This window comes from Cervus canadensis, chromosome 6 (assembly GCF_019320065.1).
Source record: "Cervus canadensis isolate Bull #8, Minnesota chromosome 6, ASM1932006v1, whole genome shotgun sequence".
In the NCBI taxonomy this organism is placed as follows: Eukaryota; Metazoa; Chordata; class Mammalia; order Artiodactyla; family Cervidae; genus Cervus; species Cervus canadensis.
In genome coordinates this window covers 20,075,531-20,095,255 of record NC_057391.1, presented here as the reverse complement: position 1 = coordinate 20,095,255, position 19,725 = coordinate 20,075,531, and the positions used below count along the sequence as shown (strand labels likewise).

The 19,725-nt window shown below is 46.7% G+C and overlaps 2 non-coding genes across 2 annotated transcripts; one reads left to right on the top strand and one right to left on the bottom strand.

The window, feature by feature from the left end:
• The first annotated feature begins 13,015 nt into the window (after positions 1-13,015).
• On the top strand, positions 13,016-13,106 carry TRNAW-CCA. Its single transcript is given in 2 exon segments — positions 13,016-13,052; positions 13,072-13,106. It is a non-coding gene; the product is annotated as a tRNA-Trp (tRNA).
• A 2,496-nt stretch (positions 13,107-15,602) lies between these two features.
• LOC122444472 lies at positions 15,603-15,766 on the bottom strand. The gene has a single exon (XR_006270300.1). It is a non-coding gene; the product is annotated as a U1 spliceosomal RNA (small nuclear RNA).
• Between the last annotated feature and the right edge of the window lie 3,959 nt (positions 15,767-19,725).

The window sequence follows — 19,725 nt, the reverse complement described above, 5'->3', positions numbered from 1 at the left end:
CTGCACCCAGTCCCCAGCCGGATTTAGAAAGGACTGTTGTCACTAGAAGCATTTCCCCCAGGCTCCCCCCTCCTTTCCCAAACCGTGCTCCCCTCCCCCCCCTCCAGCTAGGAAACAATTGGAAGTGGTCGTCATTGTTATGGCATGGAGTGAGCAGGGTCTGATTCCAGGGGGCGGGGAGGGCTCCAAGTACAGCCAAAATATCTCCCAGGCCAGGCCTCACATTCCACAGCTGGTGGGAGGGGGAACTGACCACGACCACCATGACCTCAGGCAGGCCCTCCCTGCCCTCTTGGACTACTGCCCTCGCAGCCCCTGCCCCCGGGACCAGCCTGGTCCCTTGCATAGTGTCCTTCCTTTTCCCTGGCCTGGGGCCTGCACCCAGCCGTGAGATGGGATGGGGCTGAGAGTCAGCAACCCCAGAGCAGAGTTGGACCCAGGGTAGGGGCTAGGTGGGGGCAGCTGGGAGGAGGCGTCCCAGCCAAACGGCAAGATGTACAACCAGAGAGCTTAGAGATGGGGCCTCTGGCTCAGGCACTGATTTCCTTGGACGGCTAGGCAGTGTGTGAGGTCACCGAGCCTCAGAGCCAGACAGGCCTTAGTGATGGGTCCAAGCCCTTCACTTCATGAGGAGAGGAAAAGCCATCATGTAGCCAGTCAGGGCAGCAAGATTTAAGGAGGGTAGGGAGCAGCTCAGGAGATGGGGCTGGAGCCCAGCCTGGGGAAGGAGCCTGAGAAGGAGGGCTGGGGGGTCCGAGCAGCCCAGGACCCACTGTGTGCAGAGGGCTGGCTCTGGATGGTCGTGGGTTGGAGCCCTTTGCCTGTTTTCCTAGCCCTGACCACAGGCACTAAATGCCCCATGTCAGGGCCTAGACAACACAGCTGCTGTGATCTAGGAGGGGCTGTGCCTGCCTGCACCCTGCTTGTGTTCTGTAGGGGTGACCTCTCTCCAGCTCTGATGAGATTGGTGTTCAGGCAAGGTGGGTAGAGTGACTGGAAAGATCTCCCACTTTCCCGAGGGCCTGAGGAGCAACCACAGAGGAGGGGAGCAACGGGAGCTGGGGCTCAGCCTGTGAGCACAGGACATAGCCGATGCCACGCTCCTCCCGTGTTTAAGCTTCACTGGCTCCGTGTCCAGGCAACCACTGCATGGTTTGGTTTGAAGCTCCCCCTCCTTCCCAGTTGCAGCTCTTCAGCGCATGCGGACTGATCCATCTGATTACTGTCCGCTTGGAAGGAGAGCTGCAGGCAGAGGGATGGGGCGCAGGTGCACTTTGAGGGTGCGGTGGGTGCAGCGGGGAAGGGCGATCCAGGTGGGGGCCTCGGTGGGGGCTGCCTGGTAACCACGACGCAGTCTGGGCAGCATTAGTTGGGCAGGAGCCGGCAAGTGGGAGGCTGACCATGAAACGCAGGGGCCGTGCAGCCAGTGCGGCCGCAGCTCCCAGGTGCCAAGGTGTGCAGCCGCTGAGGCAGTCCCTACAGGCACTGCTCAGCAGAACAAATTCTGGGGGTCCTGGCCAGGCCCGGCCAGGTGCTGAGGGATTAGGACCACTGGTAGGGACCTCAGCGACTGGTGACGAAGGGCAAAGTTTCTTTTTATCCACCCCCTCGAGCTTTCCAAGCTAAAGCATCTGCCCCTCCCTGAGTTCCCAGGGCTCAGATGCAGACGCAGGCAACTGAGACGCACAAAGGATGCTTGGGAGCCAGCCGAGCCATTTCAAAGCCAGTATCTTCATCATGGGCCAGCGTCTGTGGCGTGGAACCGGGAAGCCTTTTCTACAGTTAGTAAATCAATGGTTCTTTGCTCCCCTCCTGTTGAGTTGCGGGGATCAAGTCTTCTGGCGTTACAGTGTTACTGTTCTCCTCAGAGAGCTCATGAAGGGGAGAAGAGAACTCGCCCATTTCTAGGCTTGCTGCCTCAGTGCCCCAGTTTGAAGCCAGATTGGAGGGTCTGACATCCTTAAATATCCCCACTCTTTCTCCAGCCCTCTGGCACCTACACTTAGCTCCCTCAGGACTCTCTTCCTTCTACTCAATACAGTTTGAAGACAGCAGCTTTTCTGACTCCTTCATTCAACTAGTGTTTATTGAACACCTACGTGCCAGGCATTATTTTAGTCAATCAGGATGTAACAGTGACCAATATAAAGATCCTTCCTCCGCACAGCTCTACTCAACTGTTGGAAGAAGTGAAATCCAGGCCTGAACTTAATAGCCAGTGCCTTTGCTCACATGTACATTCCTGGTGGGAGGAGTGAGGGGCCAGGGGCCCCCTGTGTGGGGGTGCGTGGGGAGAGTGCAGGGCGTGTTAGAGTGATAGCAGATAAGACAAAGGAGGGCAGAGCAAAATGCTATAAATAAAGAGGGGCTGGAGGGAGGACAGCTTCACCAAGGTAGACCAAATAAGGCCTGGAGTGGAAGGAAGGTAATCTGTCTCCCCTGCCCTCCCCTCCCCAGCATTGTGACTGCTCTGTCTGGGCTCTGTCACCACCCCGATCAAGTGTCAGGCCCAAACAGGGGCCATTTGCTCCGAACATGCCAGCGGCAGTTCAGAGGAAAAGTTGCTAAAATTACTACCAGGAATGGGAGGAGGAGGGGTGCACCGGGGCAAGTTAAAGGAGACCTCGGCGTGAAAAGAGGGAAATGAGAAAGGAGCCCCCAGGCCCATGGGATGAGAGCAGGAGAGCAGCAGAAAGAGGCAGGGATCTTCGGCCAGGAAGAGGAAGGGGGCACGGGTTGTCTGAGCATAGGGGAGGGGGGACCCACCCTGGAGTGGGGCCCAGCACTCCAGTCTCCCTGCCCCCAGAGTCCCTGACCTTGGGGAGACCCCTACCCTGGCTCCACACGAGCCTGGGCTTAGGGCCTGAGCTTCGTGCCCGTCTCAGGTTTCCCTTTACAAACAGCTGCTCCTTCTTGTCATTCTTTTGTCTTCCTGCTGGCTTCCAAATCTTTGCGCCCCTCTGCACCCTGCCCCCACCCCCTTGTCCAGAGCCTCTGCTTTCCGACAGACAGTGGACAGCTGGAAGGAAGGGGCTGGGGCTGGCCCTGTTTAGTTTGGGGTGCTGGGAAAGGTAGATCTTACCCTCGGGGAGTGTTTGGAGGGGCACAGCTAACTGAAAGAGAGGCTTGGTGGGGCGTGAATAGTTTGGATCCAGGCTGGAGGCCTCGGAGAGCTTACGAGGGGCACCCTGGCAAGCTTTGGAGTCAGTCACAAAGATCCACTTTAAAACGCAGCCCCTCTGTTTCCCAGCTGTGTGATTGATGTCACTTATGGAACCTCCCTGAGTCAGTTTCATCATCTGTAACATGGGGATAGTCAGGGGCTATTAAGACCAGGACTTCCCTGGTTGTCCAGTGGTTAGGAATCTACCTGCCAATGCAGGGGACACGGATTCGATCCCTGGTCCCGAAGATCCCACAAGCCATGGAGCAACTAAGCCCATTTGCCACAACTACTGAAGCCTGCATGCTCTATCGCCCGAGCTCCGCAGCTAGAGAAGCCACGGCAATGAGAAGCCCACACACTGAAATAAAGAATAGCCCCCACTCGCTGCAGCACCTGCTGGGCACTTTGGTGTTAGACCCGGAGCCCTGCACGCTGCCTGCTCTGTGCCAGACCCCAGTTGGAGACCCAGCACAGACCCCCCACTCCTCCACTCGAGGCCCTCTGCTCTGATCACAGGCATCTCTGGGGCAGTATCCTGTGGCTGTCAGGCCTGAATCAGCCCAGGATATAGACAGACCATAGGATTTAATAGGAGTGGATGGTAATTCTCAATGAGGAACCAAGAGGCTGAGAAATCAGCCACTCCTTCCCAAGGGGAAAAAGTGTTCTCTGTGTTTTTTGGTCAGAAGTCCCCTTCAGCAGGCCTCCCTGGGACCCTCACCCATCTCCCCACCTCCACTCCCACGTAACAGGTGAGTGAACACAAGCACATGTGCCTGCACACTTTACACAAACATGGGCGTGTGTGTGTGTGTATGTGCTACTTGCTGTTGTGTCTGACTCTTTGCGACCCCATGGATGTAGCTTGCCAGGCTCCCCTGTCCGTGGAATTCTCCAGACAAGAATACTGGAGTGGGTTGTCACCCCCTCCTCCAGGGTGGGTATGTGTACATCTCTGCAAAACACCTGTGGTACAGAGTCAGAGCTGTATCTGTAGCCAGTCTCAAGACTGTTTGATGAACTCACCAGGAATGCCTCTCTCCCAGATGCTAGCCTGTCTCATTCTTCCTTTGTGGGAGAAGAGGCTGGAGGCAAGGAGACCAGAGAGGAGGATAGGATAACCGTCAAAGTCAAGAGAAGAGCGGGGAGAGCAGACGCAAAAAGGAAAGAAAGGGCGAGGCTGGAAGAATTTCCTTTTTTAAAAATTGATTTTTTATTGGAGTATAATTGCTTTATAATGATGTTAGTTTCTGCTGTACAATGAAGTGAATCAACTCTATTATGTATTTCCCCTCCCTCTTAAGCCTCCCTCCCCCCGCCCCCCCCCCATCTCACCTCTCTAGGTCATCACAGAGCACCAAGTTGAGATCACTGTGTTACAGAGCAGTTTCCCACTAGCTGTTTTACACATGGTAGTGTCTAAGGAAGAACCCAAATGCCTTGCTGACAGATTGGATGCAGGAAATAAGGAAGGAAGATTCATGAGTGTGTGATCCTGGGAAGTATGGGAGTGGCAGCAAAGGGAAGCAGGCTTTTAGACAAGCAGGAAGAAGACAGAGTATTTGGTTCAGGAGAGTTGGAGATAACAGTGGGGAATCTGATGAAGATGGTTTCATCCTTGTAGGAGGTTGGAATTACAGGAGTGGTGGGCAGGGCTGGTACGTGAGACTGACTGCCTCAGGGGATGGCTGTCAGACTGGAGAGCATGGAGAAGGCAAGGAGCACAAGAAAAGGGCAGTTTCCTCGAAGCCAGAAGAAGTTCTTCAAGAGGAACAGGTGGCCATGGTGTCAGATGCCAAAGACAGACTGAATGTCAGGGAGGCGGAGAGGAGGAACTCGGGTTATCTTGGAGCAAGCGCCTTCTGCAGTCTCAGGACAGATCCAGGCTGCAGAGAGGTATTAAGAAAAGGATGAGTGGACAGGAAGTGGAGGCAGTGGGTGTGAGCCCTGCATTTGAGGAGCTTGGCAGTGAGCTGAGAGATTAGACAGCAACCAGAAGGGGGAGAAGGCCAAATAACATGATGTGTTTTGTTTTGAAAATTGGGCAATCCTGTACTTGCGAAGGGGGGTGATAAAATATACCCTTGTTTTATTCTCCAGTCCCTTTTACATTTTCTGGTTCTGTTTTTCTTTTCTTTTCTTTCTTTCTTTTTTTTTTTTTTTTGCTTCTCTCTTTCTGGAAGCCAGAGGGGTGGTTTGGGAGTACTTGGAGGGTTGAGGTGCCCGCCTCCATGATGTGGGCTTGCAAATGGGAGGATGCTCAGCCAGCTCACTCCTTATCCCCAGAGATGCATGCAGGGAGATCACAGTGGAGCATGGGGGCAGCCACACACTAATCCTATGGCCCTCCCCGACTGGCCTGAGAAACGTCTGGGCCTCCTGTGTTCCATGGTGTGAGGACCAGCCCCGGGCTGGAGGGCAGAAGTGTAGCTCTACAGAGTGATCTGAAGACATGAATAGTACCCGTGACTCAGCTGCTTCTGCTTGCTTACGCCTCAGAATTTTTATTTCACCTGGAAGGATGATGTTCCTGCTTTGACAATACAGATACCCCTGCCTGTCTGAACCCGTAACCTGTCATGGGATAATAATGGCTGGTCTCGGGGAGCAGGGCTCTCTCTCACTGGTGTTCTGAGAGGATGTGAGGTGGAGGCCAGTCCTTCTCTCTCTGCCCACTGTGCAATGCTGGACAGCATTCCTGCTGCTGGGTTTGGAAGCCTGGGTTTCAGTGCAGGACTTTGATTCCTGTCTCTGTTACATAGACCCGAAACTTGTATCCAAATATTAGAAACTCATTAAGAACACAAAGAGGCACACACACCTCACTGGGGGTGGGGAGGGTGGTGAGCAACCTCCCTGGGTCTGTCTGATTTGCAACAAAGGAGCTGGGGAGCTGGCTGCTGTTTCCTCCCGAGGGAGCTTTTCAGGGGCTGCTGGCAACCTGACTGCCAGGTCACCCCAGATCCATGAACCAGACCAGGAATTAAGAGCTGGTCAGGCTCCTTGATGTCTCAAGGGACCAGAGCTGGGGTCTTAGCTTCCCACCTGCAGCAAGGAAAGAAGAGACTTTATTGTTGGACTTTGGACTGACTATATAAAAAAAAGAGCCTGACCCATACTGAGCAGGAAGAGTGGGGAGGAAGTAAGATGGGGAGGGTATTGGTTTGCTGGGAGTGGGGAAGAGCCAGCAAAGGGTGCATGGGCAACGGAGGAGTAAGGGGTGAGGCGGCAGAGATGAGGTTCAGCTCTGTCGGTGTTTCAGACTGCAGAGAGAGCGGCAGAGCTGTGTGTCTGTGCGCTGTGGTGGGAGGTGACCTTGTCTCAAGGGCAGAGCCTTGTGGCTCTGAGAAGTCAGAGCAGGGGGCAGAGTTTCCAGCCCAGCCTCCCGTGCCTGGGCCCCTTTTCTCTGAGATTACAGCCTCTGCCAAGAGCAGCTCCTTGTGTATGTTGGGGGTGGGGGGGAGGGTGATACAAAACAAAAGGTCCTTTTGTGGTACTGTGTTCCTAAGAATAGCTGTGACTGAGTTCGGGGAGGTGTCTCCTGTGGCCTGCATGTCCTGGGTCTTGTTCTCAGAGGTGTCCCTTTGCCTGGTGTCTGGTGCGGATGGCTTCTAGCTGTTAGGAGAGTGGAGGCTGTCAGCCCACCTCAGCCTCTGCCACTTATGCTTGTCCAGTTCAGCTTCGAGAGAGGGGCCACAGGACAGAGGGAAAAGTGGACAAAACACTGGTCCGAAAAAGTTAGGAGAGGGGAGACAAAGGCCAGCAGCCTGCAAAACCTGGTGCTCAAAGCTGAAGAGTGTGGGAAGCTTAGGCGGAGAGGTGGTGGGCAAAGGGGCCAGGTGGGAGCCAAAGGTGGGGAAAAAGGATGAATGGGAAGGACTTATGGGAAGGGGTGGAAAGAAGCAGATCCAGGCAGAGAAGGAGGGAAAATAGGTGAAGGGGCAGGAATTTAATTTATGATGAGGAATTAGGATGGGGCTGGAGAGGAACCGGGGACAGGAGGAGGGGCCAGGAATGGATGGGCATGGTGGCTCAGATGGTAAAGCGTCTGCCTACAATGCAGGAGACCCGGGTTTAATCCCTGGGTTGGGAAGATCTCCTGGAGAAGGAAATGGCAACTCACTCCAGTATTCTTGCCTGGAAAATCCCATGGACGAAGGAACCTGATAGGCTATATAGTCCATGGGGTCACAAAGACTCGGACACGACTGAGCGATTTCACTTCCGCAGAGCAGAGCAGATGGAAAGAGAAGTGGTGAGAGACCCGTGGTGGGTGCTCCTACAGATACTGGGCAGAGGAGAGGGTGGGGTGGCTCGTAGAAGAGCTTGGAAAAAAACGCTCCCGAACAAACGCCATTCCTGTGAGATAACAATGCAGTTCCAATCCCTCCCTAATCTCCAGTCCTATTCTTAGCCCTCTGTCCTCTTAGCGGAGAGGCCACAGGTCCCTGGGCTCTGTCCTTCCCCCCGTGCCCTTGGCTAGAATTAGACAGACATGCCCGCATGCCTGCATGGTCATCTGCCACCCAGGGTCCTCCTGCCTTCTCCACTGGCACTGGAGGAGAGCCTGGAGAGTGGCGGGAAGAGGACAGGAAGGTCACTGCACACGCCCTGGACCAGGCAGCACCTAGGCTCCGAGGGGGAAAGAGGCAAGTCAGAGGCCCCTTCGTCCTCAAAGAACTTTCAGATCAATGAACACACGGCCCACGTGATCACAGGTCCAGAGTGGCAACACTTAACATGGGTGAAACAGCTGAAGCTTTGAGTCTCCAAATGTGGGAATGCAGGCAGGGCAGGGAGAGGCGAGGGCCATTAGGGAAGGTTCCTGCGTATCGTCAGTGAGCTGGACGTGGGTCCTGAAAGGGCTGGGTCTTGAGCAACCCCTTCCACAGCCACTGTGCACAGCTGTGTGCATCTGGGGGAAATAAGGGAGACAAAGGCTCCTATGTTGACCTTTTGGGCCCAGCCTCCAGGGAACAAGGTTGCCATAGCTTGACAGGGAGCAGCAACCTCCAGGATTTTTAGGCTGACTGCTATTTGTCGATATTTACTTGCAACCACTGCTTCTTTCTTGCCCAATATATTCTTTTTTTGTTTTCCCCTTGTCCTCCCTCTTGCCTCTGGTCTCTCTAAATATTGTTCATTGTTTTGATATTTTAAACGGCCAGAAGTGATTATGTATATTTTTATCTTGAGCTCTTTCAACTCTGATGAATCTAAATGAAATAAATGCATGATGAATAATGTGCCAAAGAGGGTGAACAGCTGCTGTTCTCTGTTCCTATGAGGGCTCCAATTGCTCCTGCAGAATAAGGGACATAGATGAGATTCCCTGGATCTTATTCAGGGAGAGGGTGGAGGAGGCCTTTCTTTCTTTCTGTTCCTGTTTTTTTTTTTTTTTTTTTTTTAAATCTCTCTCTTTCTCTCCTTTTCCTTCCTTCCTCCCTCCCTCTTTCCCTCCCTCTTTTTTTTTTTTTGTCTTTCTACTTTTCTTCTGTCTCTCAAATCATTCTCATTTCTTCCTCCCTCCCTTCCTGTTTTTTCCCTCCTCCCATATTATAAAAGTATGCTTGTTATTAATACTTCAAAAATACAAACAATTAATCTTCTACCAGGCAAGCAAGGTAAAGCTTCTTCCACTATTCACAGTCCCATTCTGCAAAGGCAATCATGGTTAATAGTTGGAGTGTATCCGTCCAGATATACTTTTATCTATGTGTGTAAAATACACGTTTGGGGATTTTTCTTTTACTGGGATATAAAAAAATGAAATTTTTGTAGTTTTGAAGATTCTTTAGGTCATGGATGATTCCAGGGGTCCCTCCTCAAGTAACTTGCATTTTGAATGAGTACCAGAGTCTCTAGAGGCTAAACAGTAATAAACTGTCAAAAAAGAACCAAAATGAATTAAAAAATGAATCCAAGAGGCTCAGGAGGATGTGTAACAGATGCCAACAAACATCCCCTTTCTAGATGCTCCACATCACTCCTTATCAGAGAAATGCAAATCAAAACCACAATGAGGTACCATTACACGCCAGTCAGGAAGGCTGCTATCCAAAAGTCTACAAGCAATAAATGCTGGAGAGGGTGTGGAGATAAGGGAACCCTCTTACACTGTTGGTGGGAATGCAAACTAGTACAGCCACTATGGAAAACAGTGTGGAGATTTCTTTAAAAACTGGAAATAGAACTGCCATATGACCCAGCAATACCACTCTTGGGCATACACACTGAGGAAACCAGATCTGAAAGAGACACGTGCACCCCAATGTTCATCGCAGCACTATTTATAATAGCCAGGACATGGAAGCAACCTAGATGCCCATCAGCAGACGAATGGATAAGGAAGCTGTGGTACATATACACCATGGAATATTACTCAGCCGTTAAAAAGAATTCATTTGAATCAGTTCTAATGAGATGGATGAAACTGGAGCCCATTATACAGAGTGAAGTAAGCCAGAAAGATAAAGATCATTACAGCATACTAACACATATATATGGAATTTATAAAGATGGTAATGATAACCCCATATGCAAAACAGAAAAAGAGACACAGATGTACAGAACAGACTTTTGGACTCTGTGGGAGAAGGCGAGGGTGGGATGTTTCGAGAGAACAGCATGTATATTATCTATGGTGAAACAGACCACCGGCCCAGGTGGGATGCATGAGACAGGTGCTCGGGCCTGGTGCACTGGGAGGACCCAGGGGAATCAGGTGGGGCGGGAGGTGGGAGGGGGGATCGGGATGGGGAATACATGTAAATCCATGGCTGATTCATGTCAGTGTATGACAAAACCCACTGCAATGTTGCGAAGTAATTAGCCTCCAACTAATAAAAATAATTGGAAAAAAAAAAATCCCCTTTCTGCCTCAGCTCATCCTTGCCCCTGGATATCCTCCTCTTGGAAGAGGGGCCACTGTACAGAGGAACTCCACCTGGGGGCAGAAGTGCAGGAGTCCAGGTGGACTTTGGGGTCATGAGAAATTTCCTAATACAGCAGAGGCTATATCTGTCTCTGCTGTAAAAAAGAGATTTTCTCCCCCTACAACTGTAGCAATGATATAATGATGTCTGATTATTTATTTTGCAAAGCCAATTCTAAATTGTCACATTTTTCATGCTCAGAAATTTATCTGGTTGTTTTTCTGTTTGGGGGATCTGTAACCTATCCTTTAGGTCACACTTGTACCTGTCCTTTGTTGTGGAAGTTCTGAAATGACCTCTAGCCAGAAGCCAATCAAAAGTTCTGACCAAGATCCTAATATAGTTGATGACTCTGATGTAGCCTTGATCCGACAGCTGGTGTGGCATGGATGGCTGGATTCCTGCTGTGAAAATGTAAGCCCAGAGGCATTCGAAATACCCTGCACCCATTCTCGCCCTGCTCTATGCTACTTCTGCGGGCCCCCTATTCCCCACCAAACACCCAGACTGAGCCAATACTAAGCATCCCCGGCTTCTGCCCCTTCCCAGACACCTATACCCTGGTCATTCAAAGGGAGCAAGGCAAAATTTAAGGTGATGGAAAAAGAAAAATTTAAGGTCATTTTCATGAATCCTGGCAGAACAAGGTCCATAGGATAAGGATCTAAAATATTGAAACATCCTGTCATTTAAACAGGGAGTTTGCATGTAGGGGATCGAGGTGGGAAGAAGGCTTGAGATCAAGAGAAGGTGGAAAGGGAGCATGCAGGGGATGCGGTCAGCAGTTCCAAAGGATGCTGGTGAGCCCTAGGGAGGCCTAGCCTCTCTAGGCCATGCTGAGGATCCCAGGGAGGAGAGTGTGAAGGTGATGTGGCTCCCGTCCCTGTGATCTTTTTCCCCTCTCCCGTGTGACCTTGTCACATAGGCAGGATCTGTCCTGCTCCAGGCTCTGGCTCCATTTCAGGCTCCAGTCAGGAGAGGTAGAGCAAGCTATTGCCCATGTTCGGAGTGTCACTATCAAGTCATCCTTCCCTCTGTTCTGCAGTTCTGGGAACTCAGCTTCTATCTTATTCCTGAGACTTGGGCCCCACCCGGTGCCCCACACTGGTAACTGAGCCCTGGTTTTGTTCCCTCTGGCAAAGGCCCTGTCTTGGTAACCCTGTTAGTTTCACTGGTGCTTGGCTACTTCTCAGGGATTAGATTTTCCCCCTTAAGTCCCAGATCAAAGCTGGGGGTCCTGTTTCCTGAACATAGAGGAAGACAGCATATCTTAAAGGGCTTCCCAGGTGGTGCTAGTGGTAAAGAATCTTCCTGCCAGTGGAGGAGATGGAAGAGACTTGGGTTCCATCCTTGGGTCAGGAAGATCCCCTGGAGAAGGAAATGGCAACCCACTCCATTTTTACCTGGAAAATCCCACCAACAGAGGAGCCTGGCAGGCTGCAGTCCATGGGGTCTCAAAAAGTTGGGTATGGCTGAGCACACACATACTCACCAGCGTATCTTAATCACTAAGAGCATAGGTTTTGACATCAAATAGGCCTGTGGTCAATAACCCTAGCTTATGGACTAGCTGTGTTACCTAGGTGAGTTATTTAACCTCTTTGAGAAAGAAAAAATGAAGCATTGTGCAGAGTCTTATGACTCCAAGTATGATCCATGGGCTGATACATCCTCACCAAGTGGGAATATGTTGTTGTTACTGTTTAGTCGCTACGTTGTGTTCAACTCTTTGCAACCCCATGGACCTTAGCCTGCCAACCTCCTCTGTCCATGGGATTTCCCAGGCAAGAATACTAAAGTGGGTTGCCATTTCTTTCTCCAGGGGTCCTCCTGCCCCAGGGATCCAACTCTGGCAGGCAGATTCTTTCCACTGAGCCACCAGGGAAGCCCTGAGCATCAGTTTTGACACCAGAGAGGTCTGTGGTAAAAAAAAAAACCCTGCCTTATGGGTTAGCTCTGTGACCTAGGTGTTTCTTAACCCCTTTTAGAAAAAAGTGAAGTACCGTGCAGAGTCTTATGACTCAAAGTATGATCCAATGGACTGATATATTTTCATCAGTAGGAGTTTGTTAGGACTACAGGATCTCAGGCCCCAACCCAGGCCTGAGTCACCTTTCTGCATTTTAACAGAATCTGCAGTTTTACAAGGCCTCCCAGGTCATTTAATGTACATTAAAGTTGGGGAAGCACTAATGTAGAGAAAAGAGCATAGGTCCAAGAAGAACTATTATTGAATTCCAGCACTAACTCTCAGTCTTAACTGTAAAATGTGGATGGTAATACCTACCCCATATACTTGGTTTAAGGATTATGTATATGAAGTTATAAAAAAAAATTGGTACAACTATTATGAAAAACAATATGGAGTTTCCTCAAAAAATTAAAAATAGAAATACCATATTATTGAGCAACCCCTTTTCTGGATATATAGCTGATGGAAATGAAATCACTGTCTTGAAGAGATATTCACTGTAGCATTCTTCACAGTGGTCAAGACATGCAAACAACTGAAGTATCCACCGTTAGATGAATGGATGAAGGATATTGTCCAGCTCTTTTTTTTTGGGGGGGGTTTACTCAACAAAGACTTTATTTTATTTATTTTTTTATTGTCCAGCTCTAAAAGAAAGAAATCTTATCATTTGTGACAATATGGATAACACTGATGGGTGTTATGCTAAGTGAAATAAACCAGATACAGAAAGACAAATACTGCATGATTTCACTTATATATGGAATCCAAAAAAGATAAACTCTTAGACTCAAAGAATAGAACGTGGTTCGCAGTCATTGGGGAGGGAGGGGAAATGTTGATCAAAGGGTACAAAGTTTCAGATATGAAGGATGTAAGCTCTGGCCATCTTACTAATGTACAGCATGGTGACTGTAGTTAAAAGTACTGTTTTGTGGAACTTCCCTGGTGGTCCAGTGGTTAAGACTCTGAGCTCCAATGCAGAAAGCAAAACTCCAACCCAGGAGCCCAGGTTCAATCCCTGGTCAGGGAATTAGATCCCACATGCCACAACTAAAGAGCTTGCATGCCATAATGAAGATCCTGAGTGCCTTACCTAAGACCCTGGGGGCAACCAAATAAGTAAACATTTGGAAAAAAAAGTACTGTTTTGTGTACTTGAAATTTGCTATGAGAGTAGATCTTTATTGTTCTAACAACAACAAAAAAAAAGGAAGGGTAACTATGTAAGGTGATAGATACATTGTTAACTTGGTTGTGTATACATACATCAATATATACATATATCAAAATATCATTTTGTAAAAATATATACAAATTTTATTTGTCAAACATTCCTCAATAAAGAAGGGGAAAAAATGGAGTTATAGGCACAGTGTCCAACAAATAGTGACTGCTCAATAAGTGGTATCTATTACTTCCACTTGCCTGCTTGGATTTCCAAACTTGTTCCAGTGCCCTCTTGTTAGAATATCTTCCTGATTCTGACTGCTTTAATAGACTGATTCCTTTTATCTGCTGCCAGCCTGGTCTGGACTTCCTTCCAGCATCTGCAATGATAATATCCCCCAGAATCTGCCCCATCTCAGTGCGCCCTGTCTAATAATTCCAGATCCCAGCTTCTTCCAGTCTGATTGTTCAACTCATGTTACTGAGAATGATAATGTTAATGGGTGCAGGCCTCACCACAGTCCAGGAATGAACATTCATTCCCGCTAATATTGATTAAGGCACAGTCCTGACTTCAGGAGCTCACAGATTACTATGGAGGGGCAAACAGGCAGTGACAGAATAGTGTGTCAGGTATTATAATAGAGGAAGTAGTAGGCACTATGATGGAAGAAATCCTCGAGCACAGAGCAAGGTCGCCTAATCTAGACTGGAGGTCAGGAAAGGTTCAGTGGAGGAAATGACTTTTAAGGTCAGACTTGAAGGATGAGCTGGAGTAGGTCAAGAAAAGGATGAGCTGGGCAGAGTGACCAGCTTGTCCAATAGCCTGAGAGGAATTGAAACATACTCAGTGTAGCTAAGGGCTTTCCCAGTAGCTCAGTGGTAAAGAATCCACCTGCCAATGCAGGAGACACTTGTTTCATTCCTGGGTCAGAAAGATTCCCTGGAGGAAGAAATGGCAACCCACTCCAGTATTCTTGCCTGAAAAATCCCATGGACAGAGGAACCTGGAGGGCTAGAGTTCATGGGGTTGAAAAGAGTCCGAAAAACTGAGTGAGTGAGCACAATGTAGCTAAAGAATGGAAGTAACCGGGAAATACCAAAGAGGAAGAGCTTGCGAGGCAGGTGAAGGCTGGTCAAAAAGAACCTTATAAACCAAATTAAGGGAGTTTGGATTTTAATCAGGCATGGAGCCTCATTAATGTGTTTTAAGGTGGTGTTGGCATGTGTGGTGGTGGTGATGTTATATGATTTTATAGAATTGGTGATATAACTTTTCTTGGGAAAAGTGACATTGTGTTTTCAGATTCATATGCAGAGGAGATTCTAGACTTGTGGTCACAGGAATGCAGGGAACTACTTGGAGAAGCAGGGAAATAGAAATGAGAAAGGGAAGGGAGCTCAGGAGAAAGGCACCCAACAATATTTCTATAATCTATAGACTACCTTCAAAAGGTCCTACCTCCTTCTTTCCTTCTCATGCCTAGATAATTGCAATAGCACCTTACCTAGTCTTCTAGCTGCTCTTCTCAACAAATGACTGGCAGTCTCAATTTTCTAAAGTGCCATGTCTAATATATCTATCATTCATAGACACTTCCAGGGCTCCATGTTGTCTTGGAGACAAAGCCTGAATACTTCTGACTGGCACCTAAAGACACTTTGTAAACTGGCCCCAGATTGTCCCAACTTAGCTCTTCACTTCCTGGTCTGACTGGTCCTCCATAGCACCCTCACCCCAGGCTGGACCTTCCCACCTCTCTAATGTTGTTGGAACTTCTCCTGCTTGCCCCTTCCAGGCACTGCTCAGTGGCTCTTTAAAAAAAAAACACACACACACACACACAAAAACTATTCCACTATTAATAGAGAAATCACAAACAATATATCCAAGAATCATTTAAAAACATCATTCACTTGTGAAGCTCACAATAAATTATTATCTACTTATACATACATTGTTTCAGTAGATTCTCAAAACTGAGTAGCATATTGATAATTTTTCCATTTTCAAATGTGGAAATTCAAGTTTTTAAAGGCCTAAATAGCTCTGACTAAAGATTCAGCAATACTACAATATATATAACTAACAAAAATGTTAATGGAATGTATGAGATCCTCTGATGGTTCTTTCTAATTTGCATTTTCAGTTGAAGTATAATTGATTTACAATGTCATGTTAGTTTCAGGTGTATATCACAGTGATTCATTAATACATATATACATATACATAATCTATATTTGTATAGATTAATAAAAAATATTGAGTACAGTTCCTTGTGCTTTACAGTAGGTCATTGTTGTTATCTATTTTGTATATAGTAGTCTCAGTGGTTCTTCTTCTTTTTTTTTTTTTTTTCAGGGGAAAGCGCGAACGCAGTCCCCCACTACCACAAATTATGCAGTCGAGTTTCCCACATTTGGGGAAATCGCAGGGGTCAGCACATCCGAAGTGCAATGGATAAGCCTCGCCCTGGGAAAACCACCTTCGTGATCATGGTATCTCCCCTGCCAGGTAAGTATCTCAGTGGTTCTTCTATGAAAGTACTTTTCAATTCAGCAGGGCTGTTCCTGAAACACAAACAAAACTTTGTTGAAACTATGCAAGTACTGAAATGACACACAAGATCTCCTACCCAATCACATTAACTATTTTCAATTCTCAATTTCTTTCCAAGGTGTGTTTGTGTTTCTATTTTATATATACATACAAAAATACACATAAAAATACATATATAGCATATAGGGCTGCTATGTGTACATACAGTATGTACATAATCATGCTCTAGCCATCAGAATTCCATATTTTTGCAATCTTAGATTTTCTAATTTTTACGACTGCAGACATTCCACTACTACCTATCAAGTGGAGATAATAATATTGCCCAACTTATGGGTTTACTCTGAGTATTAAACAACAAGTTAAAACAGAGACACTCAACCTTGACCATGTTGCAGAATCATACTTCTTTAATAAGAAGGCTTATTAAAATACTGTGTCTTAGGCCTTGGCCTCAGAAATCTGATTCAGTAGGACAGGGTGGGGGGCCTGAATTTGTATTCCAGGTGCTACTAGATCAAGGACCACACTTTGAAAAACCACTGAATTAGTATGTGTAAAGTGTTCAGAATAATGCCTTGCATAGAGTAAGCACTCAATGAAAACTGAAAGTGAAATTTAGTCACTCAGTTGTGTCCGACTCTTTGCAACCCCATGGACTGTAGCCCGCCGGGCTCCTCTGTTCACAGAATTCACCAGGCAAGAATACTGGAGGGAGTTGCCATTTCCTTCTCCAGGGGATCTTCCCAACCCAGGAATTGAACCTGGGTTGGGTTCAATGTCTCCTGCATTGCAGGCAGATTCTTTACTGGAATGGGTTGCCATTTCCTTCTCCAGGGGATCTTCCCAACCCAGGGATCAAACTCCCGCATTGCAGGCGAATTCTTGATGGTCTGAGCCACCAGGGAAGGATAAGCACTCAATAAATGGAGCTATTTGCTATTTCTGAGATAATATAAACTCTCCTAGTGGCTCAGATGATAAAGAATTTGCCTGCCAAGGCAGGAGCCAAGGGTTTGATCCCTGGGTTGGTCAAGAAGATCCCCTGGAGAAGGAAATGGCAACCCACTCCAGTATTCTTGCCTGGAGAATTCCATGGAGAGAGGAACCTGGTGGACTACAGAGATAATATAAGAAATTTTACTTATTTGATATTTAGATTGCCTATAGTACTATAACATCTTTATTGAGACATAACTCATATACCATAAAATTCACCTTTTCACAGTGTACAATTCAGTTGTTTCAGTATATTCATAGTTTGGTAACCATCATCACTACCTAACTTTGGAACATTTTCATCACCTCAAAAAGACACCCACTTCCATTAACAATCACGCTCTAATCCTTTGCAGTTTTTTGAACTTATAATGTTTCTGTAAACATATATACATATGGTTTCTTTTTTTTGGAAAGATTTTCTCAGAACAAATTCAAAGAAACAGATTTTTGAATCAATGAGTCTGTGTATTTTCATGTATAATTACTGACTGAGTCATGAAGTGCCCAGATAATTGGTTATTATTGGACATGGACATGAACAATTGGATAATTGTCCATGATTTCAAACTATATTACAAAGCTATAGGAGTCCAAACAATATCATAATGGCACAAAAACAAACACATAGATCAATGGGACAGAATAGAGAGGCTAGAAATAAAACCACACTTGTTTGGTCAATTAATTTACTACAATAGGGAAAGGATAGTGTCTTCAACAAATGGTGTTAATAAAACTAAACAGCTACACCCAAAAGAATGAAACTAGACTCTTACATTATACACAAAATAGCTCAAAATGGATTAAAGACTTGGAGGGAAAACGTGAAACCTTACAAATTTTAGAAGAAAACAGGCAGTAAGCTCCTTAACAACAGTCTTGACAAGGAAGTTTTTGAATCTGACAGCAAAAAATAAAGGCAACAAAACAAAAATAAACAAGTGGGATTACAAGCTAAAAAGCTTTGGACAGCAAAGGAAGCCATCAACAAAATGAAAAGGAAACCTATAGAATGGGAGAAAATATTTGCTAATCATATATCTGATAAGGAGTTTACCCAAAATATTTAAAGAAATCAAACAACTTAATAACAAAAAATTACCTGATTAAAAAATGGGCTGAGGATCTGAATAGTTCACAAATTCATGTCAAAATGGAAAAATTTTCATAATACAAATCCTGATAAATGGTTTAAAAACTATTAGTTAATTGAGTAGGAGGAACTAAAGAGCCTATTGATGAAGGTGAAAGAGGAGAGTGAATTTGCAGGTGGGTGAGGTTCCTACTCCACACCACCCAGACCTGGGCTTCATCCTACTCAGGGTCTTGCTCAGGGCCAGGTGAGTGGAGACCTGTTTTGTTATCAGAATAAATGTCACCACAATTCAATTTTTTTTTAAAAAAGAGAGTGAAAAAGCTGGCTTAAAACTCAACATTGAAAAAATGAAGATCATGGAGTCCAGTCCCATCACTTCATGGCAAATAGATGGGGAAGCAATGGGAAACAGTGACAGACTTTACTTTCCTGGGCTCCAAAATCACTGCAGATGGTGACTGCAGCCATGAAATTAAAAGACACTTGCTCCTTGGAAGAAAAGCTATGTTAAACCGAGACAGCGTATTAAAAAGCAAAGACATTTCTTTGCTGACAAGGGTCCATATAGTCAAAGTAGTGGTTTTTCCAGTAGTCATGCATGGATGTGAGATTTGGACCATAAAGAAGACTGAGTGCTGAAGAATTGATACTTTTGAGCTGTGATGTTGAAGAAGACTCTTGAGAGTCTCTGGGACTGCAAAGAGATCCAACCAGTCCATCCTAAAGGAAATCAGTACTGAATATTTATTGAAAGGACTGATGCTGAAGCTGAAACTCCAATACTTTGGCCATCTGATGTGAAGAGCCTACTCGTTGGAAAATACCTTGATGCTGGGAAACATTGAAGGCAGGAGAAGGGGACGACAGAGGATGAGATGGTTTGATGGCATCACCAACTCAATGGATATAAGTTAGGGCAAATTCCAGGAGATGGTGAAGGACAGGGAAACCAGGGATGCTGCAGTCCATGTGGTCGCAAACAGTCAGACACAACTGAGCGACTGAACAACAACTCTCTTATTTATAGATGAAGAGTTCAATTGAGTAGGCTATCAAGCACCTGAGCTTCCATTGTGCCTGAAACAGCAAATAAATGTTAGATGCAGAGGCAAGGGGACTGGATACTTAACTCCTGCCTTCTTTGGGAGTCCAGCAAAAGATTTGGAAACCAGAATTTTCCCACCCTAGTTGCCGAGAAATGGGAGTTATTAATTGTTTACTTTCAGAAGACTGCTCCAAGTCAGGAAATCTAATTTCTAGTCCTAGAGCAACTTGACAGTTGTGGGTAAAATTCAAGACCATTATTTCCTCTTGTAGTGCTTATTTCCCAAGGCAGATGATGCGCATACTTACTCAGTCATGTCTGACACTTTGAGACCCCATGGGCTATAGCCTTCCAGCTCCTCTGTCCATGGAATTTTCCAGGCAAGAATACTGAGGTGGGTTGCCATTTCCACTTCCATCTCCAGGGAATCTTTCTGACCCAGGAACAGAACCTGAGTGTCTTGCATTGACCAGTGGATTCTTTACCACTGCACCACCCAGGAAGTCCTAGGCAGAGGACAGGAACAATTAATACCCAAACAGCTGACTTTACCAGACTGTAAAAACCAGGAGTGAGCTGACATATTTGAAAGTATTAAGAAAAGATGAAAAAGTTGGCTTAAAACTCAACATTCAGAAAACTAAGATCATGGCATCTGGTCCCTTCACTTCATGGGAAATAAATGGGGAAACAGTGACAGACTTTATTTTGGGGGGCTCCAAAATCACTGCAGATGGTGACTGCAGCCATGAAATTAAAAGAGGCTTGCTCCTCAGAAA